The sequence below is a fragment of the Dipodomys ordii genome, unplaced genomic scaffold, assembly GCF_000151885.1.
Source record: "Dipodomys ordii isolate 6190 unplaced genomic scaffold, Dord_2.0 Scaffold91, whole genome shotgun sequence".
In the NCBI taxonomy this organism is placed as follows: Eukaryota; Metazoa; Chordata; class Mammalia; order Rodentia; family Heteromyidae; genus Dipodomys; species Dipodomys ordii.
The window spans coordinates 1,084,888-1,090,983 of NW_012267307.1; positions in this window are offsets into that span (position 1 = coordinate 1,084,888).

Consider the following 6,096-nt stretch of genomic DNA (forward strand, 5'->3'; position numbering starts at 1 on the left):
AAGGAAAACATGGCTCCCAGATTAATCACTGTGATGTCTTTCTCCCAGGACAGCCAAGGGATGGCAACAGGAGTCAGACTGCTATCAGTGTGCCACATCTAAGTGAATTCACTTGGCACATGGTACAAGTTTTATGATTTATTGTTTTATTATCTTACGATTTATTCTCCTGTTGACTGGTAGCTATTAAATGAGGATCTTGGTTGTCATCCTAGCTTTCTCATGCACGTCCCTCAGTAAAGCTCTTTCTTTCTTGCAACAGGTGGAAGGTTTATGACACAGGAAAACATTATATATGAGTGGCAACATACGAAAAATTATAGCATAAATCTGGTGTATTATGAAATCTTTTGGCTGTGTGGAAAACCAATCTGTCCATCAAGGCCACACACTATTAAGTAGAATCAAAGCAGGTTACGGAGTGTTAGACTAGCCTTTGATCTCTCAAAGGAAGAGACTGAGAATCATTTCCTCATCTGAGTATCAGACACTTATCAGAATTCTGAGGAAGCCAGTTCCACAGGAGAAAGCCAGGGGCTTTCTGAGCAAGAGATGCTGGAGTTCAGCCGTAGCAGTTAAATACCACGCTGTGACCTCCCTCCCTGCAAACACACACTTAGCAAGGCATTGCACATACATAATAATCACTACTTGAACTTCAACCCTGGCAATGAAAGTAGTTACCTAACGGGGTATATACCACAGGTCAAGCTGTGTTTTCCATTTCTTGGCTCAGTGAGGAGTTTGATTTTTTTTTTCTTTCCTGGGGTCAGAGATTAGGAACAGATAAGTAGGAATGGAGTCAATATTTAATTTAATGCACTCTGCTGAACTGGGACTCAATTCTGGAGAGTAACAGCCATGAAAGGCTTTTGGTTTGACAAGTTTGGGCTCAGAGTCTATGGGTCATGTGGCCCACCAAGGTACAGTTAACCGTAGATGACTCAGAAAATAAGAGGCTCTAGTAGCCACTGCTCACATCTGTCAACTTGAGAGAAGCCGGAAGTGCGTCCGTGGTGATGTAGGAACAAGTCGTGCTGTGTGCAAGGTGGTCTAGCCCTCTCCTAGAGGGCTTCCCCGTGGCCGGGAGGGGTCTATGCTCAGGGCCCTCGCCTCTGAGCATGACCCCACCCACCCTGGAACTGGTGTCATCCCGAGATGGTCTGGGGGAGGCTCTCCGTGAGGAAAATGGACATCACCCCGCAGGAGCGTCTGCAAACGCTGCCGTGCCCTCTCTCCACACAAAAGGCCAAACCTGCTGACCCGTTGGCACGGGCCTAGCCTGCAGTGCATCTAGAGAACCACTGAAATCTTTCCCCTGGTCACTTGTGAGACATCTTTCTGCACACAAAGCTAGCCTGGGTCAGACTTGCCGCAGCTGGGGCCCTGGCCATTTCCAAGCACCGGCTGGACGCACGATTTAAAGCCTCCGGGTTTGCGTGCCACTCCAGGCCCTTCAGCGCTTTCCCTACCGAAGGTCTGGGAAGGCATGGTGTTCAGGCCATGCTGGTGGGGGGGTCGAGAGGGACGTCCCCATCCAGGACTGCCCTCAGCAATGGCCGTCATTCCCCACAGGAACTGGGCCTCTGAGACTGGCTTCCACCTGCTGTCAGGCTGGCTGGCTCCCTGGGGAGCGTTTGGCCAATGGACTGTGGCGGACCCACCCCGCAACCCTGAAATCCCTTTGCATTGCCCCCGTGGTCAGCCAGCCCCAGGGTTCAGTGCTGTGCCCCCGCCCCTCCTCAGAGTCAGGCTCTAAGCTTTACGTTGTGTTAACCGGAAGTCTTTGAGTTAGACGTGAACAGCTGATGCCAGGTGTGTGCCACCATGCCCAGCTTTTTCTGTTGAGATGGAACCTCAGGACCTGGAGCCGCAATCTTCCCCATCTCAGCCTTCTGATATCTAGGGTGACAGGCTTAAGCCCAGCATCCTTCATTCTGAATAAACTCAAGTCTTTTCTTAGATGAAGAAGCTCAGCAGCCAGAGATCAGAGATGACTGAGGTTCCCACGTGTTTCCCAAATGATCAAAGCAACCTGTTAACAGCGATTCCTGATCTTTACAAATAGATCATGGCTTTCTTAAGGATTAAAGAAGGCTTTTAATGTTGTCAGAAAAACTTTCAAGGAATATCTGGGAGTCTTAAGAACTCCAGCTGAAATGTGAAGTTGATATTTAGTACTCTAAATGTCTGGAGTCCACACTGAAGCCTAATTGCTACTCAGCTAGCCAAGAAGCTACTAGAAAGATCTCTGGGTTTCTCACTGCAAGGTAGCCAAGCATTCCCACCGAGTGATTGCAGCTCATGAGAGGATGCATGTAACACCAAGAATTCTAAGTGGACATTTGTAATTGGAGCTTGAGACATGGAAAACAGATCAGAAGCCTAGATCACATGGGCTAAGTGAAGGAAAGCTTTGCCATCCATCTCCATCCACTCACGGGCTCCACAGATGCCTTTCTTACTCCATGTCCTTGACAGCACAAGCCTGAGGCTGGGGCCTGGGGTGCTCAGCCAGGCCTGCAGCTGCATGGCCCGTACACCCTCGCTCTCATGAGGCTGTTTTGGGGTTTCCCATTGTGCACCTATTAGTACTTCCTGTAATTGCAATTAGAACACCGAATATTATATATTCGGTGAAAAAGAAAATGTTTTCATAAAGAGGAAGCTGAGTGTCTCTTGAAGCTTTAATTAAGAGGTTGTTGAAATGTCAATGAGGAGTGAAAAGTGCCACTTTAAAAGGCCAGGTAGAAAGCCCTGACACTGTAGGAAATGCTAAAACGAGGAAGAAGGTTCTCCCCGAAGCTATAAGGAAGGAAAGAGGGTGGGAGCTAAGTAATGCCCATGGAGACAGAGCTTCAACCAGCTGATCCGCACACAAGGAAAAGCTCCTGGCAGACGAATTAACCATTAAATCAGCTTAAGATGATTCTGATTTCCTACATGGCTGGACACCAGCCCTACACTCAGAGCTCTACTCGACTCTAAAACCAAGTGAAGAGCTAACCAGCCCGAACCTCACAGATAAGAAAGGAAAGGACAGTAGACACCTCCAGTGGAATGGCCTTCCTTTTGCCATCTTCTTCTTAGCAAAGGAAACAGAGAAATGGTATGTAACTCCAAGAGCAACTCGGGAGGAGCACGGGGGGAGCTACAGCATGTGGCATCATGGGAGAGAAATCAGAGTGCATACAATGTTGTGGGGCTTGAGAACTCCCATCCAGGGGTCTGATTCTGAGCCCAAATGATTGGGAAATTGATCCGAGGAATCCTTGAGGTCAAACCAGATAAAGAAAGGGCAGAGGTCCACTCCCCGCTGGCCCTACGAAGAAAACTTCAACTCAAAACATTTCCTTGTTCTAGGTGGCATAGCCTAGGACATCTCCTCTTTCTGTGTCCAGAGGCCAATGACACACCATTAGGGACCAGAGGACTTCTCTCAGAGCTCTGCTAGGCCTCAGTACAAGTCTAGAGTGCCAGGAAAATCAGTGTTTCCTCAAGAGGAGTAGCTCAGGAGCCCCAAAAGCCAGCAGGTGAGGGCAGGAACGCAGGTGGCCCCAATGAACTGCTCTGACCCCAGGGAGCAGGTGCCTGGGGCTGGGCTTGAGTTGCCGCTTGCAGTGAGATACTGCAGCTGTGCAGAGATAAAGACAGTGGGGTGGGAGTGTGGCTGCCAGGAGATACTGCAGTGGAGCAGAGATAAAGAGGATTGGAGCAGAAGTTATCTCACAGTTGGAAAGCACAGAACTTCCCTGACCTTCCAGCACGTAAGCAGCCCTGCCCTCCTTCCTGTTTGCCTCTGATAACTCTCTACCCTCCCTCACCCGCCAAGACCAGACATCAACTCCACTGTCCCCGGGGTTTCACCAGCCACCAGGACCTGGAAGGGACAGCCGCCACGTGTATTAGCCACATCTTTCTCACCGCTGCCATACCGGGAGCAGCTGGAGAATAAATGTAACTGTGCCCACAGTGCATGCAAAGCCCAGGACAGGCCCATGGATTTCAGTTCTCAGCCTGTCCTTAGAGAGCTGAAGAACAACAGTTCAGGGCATCCTTGAAGCTGGTTCCACAAGGTTGTGAGAAACCGTGTTATCAAGTTGATATCTGCCAGAAATAACCTAACGACAATAGGAACCAAAGGCTGGAAATACAAACTAGAGATTGAACACCAGTTAGGATAATTCACATATCCATTTAGTTTAGTCATTCACTCAACAAATGCCACCTATTTACTGAGAATTGGTCCAGGCTCTGGATAACGTCAGAGCAGACAATGGCGGGGCAGGCAAGGTGATTCTAAGTACTTAGCACATGTATAATAATCCCAAGGCCTACACTGGAGGCAGAAAGAGGGGATGAGTGTAGTCCGGATGGATAGACTCTAGGCTGTCAGTAAATACTACTTATAAATGATTCGTTTAGACTCGCTTACTCTAATTACTAGTCTATCTAATTATTAGTACTATTATCTAACGCTTAGAAGGGAGGGGATGGCTGGAAGCAGTACTCAGGGAGGACCATGGAGAAGACGACTTGTTTCCAGGTTTAATGGAATGGATACGTCTGAGACAGGATGGATAGCTGTGACTAGGGGAAAGCATGCACGTTCATGGCAATGTTGGGCTTTGGTTATTACTGCTTTCCTTAAATATAATACCTATGTCATACAGCTCCCTGGTTTTCAGTGTTTGGCTACACAGTCATCTCCACTATCAAATTCAGAACATTTTCATCAGCCCTGAAGCAAACCCCACCCCTGTCCAGCTCCAGATCTGTGGGGTACCTACTGTGAGCATTTCACATGCCTGGAATCACATGGGTGGTCCTTTCTGAATGTCTTCTTTCATTTAGTGAGTGTGATTTAAATTTCAGCAATGTAGAGCCTACAGAATTTCAGATTTCAATGAATATTCCATTGTATGAACATAAGGTATCTCGTTTGTCCATTCATACACTGCTGACTAGTTGGCTTGTTCTACTTTTATGGTTATTATGAATAATGCCATGTATATTCACTTACAGATAGCTCTATCTCAATGCCTGTTTTATAAAAGGATTTCTGATTGTGTATGTACTAGTACTGGGCCTTGAACTCAGGACCTGGGTGCTACCCTGTAGCTTTTTCACTCAAGGCTGGTGCTCTACCACTTGAGCCACAGATCCACTTTCAGCCTTTTTGTTGTTGTTGTTGGGGATAGGGAATTGGAAGTAAGTCTCTTGGACTTTCCTGCCAAAGGCTGGCTTTGAGCTGTGATCCTCAGATCACAGCTTCTTGTGTAGCTAAGATTACAGGCATGACCCACCAGTACTTGTCTTAAAATATATTTTTATTAGTATTTGTTAGGTATTCTAGGGAGATTTCATTGTGACATTTCCATTCACATTCTCCATCTCTCTTCTTCAGCTTTTCCCCTTCTTAAACTAATTTCAACAAATTTCATTATTCTACCTCATGCAAGTATATTAAGTACGTCCACCAGTCTCCTCATTCACTTTGCATTTGAGCCTCATTCCCTCCCCCTATGGTACCCAACCCCAGGGGAGTCTGGTTTCCTTTCATGTGATTCTCTTTTCCTTTGTCTAGCACATATTAATTGTTCAAAGGGCTTTCACCATGGTAAGTCACACACACACACCACATATTTTAGGAAAGAACTAGAAGAGTGGTTGTCAAGTTATAGGGTAATTCTGTTTAACTTTCTAAGCAACTGCCATACTGTTTTCCATGGATATTGATCTGTATCGTGTTCCCACTAGCAATGCACAAGGATGTGTTTCTCTACATCTTTGTCAAAACTGGTTTGTGTGACTTTCTGATTCTGTGCTTCCTAAGGGGAGGAAGGGGGAAATAAAGTGATTCTTCCTGCGCTTCAGATTTACATCTAATCTCCCCAGGATGCCTGGCCTGCTACAGCTCCTGTGCCTTTCTTAACTTGCTTGAAAGAGCAATGACATTGGAAGTGATCGGCAACTGCATGCTGCCCACAGTTATTCTGGGCTATTCTGAGCTATAATAGGAAGACCACAGGGTGGGATGCGGGGCCGCCCCTTCCCAAGGTCACAAAGAGTGACATCCTCGGCATGGAATGTCAA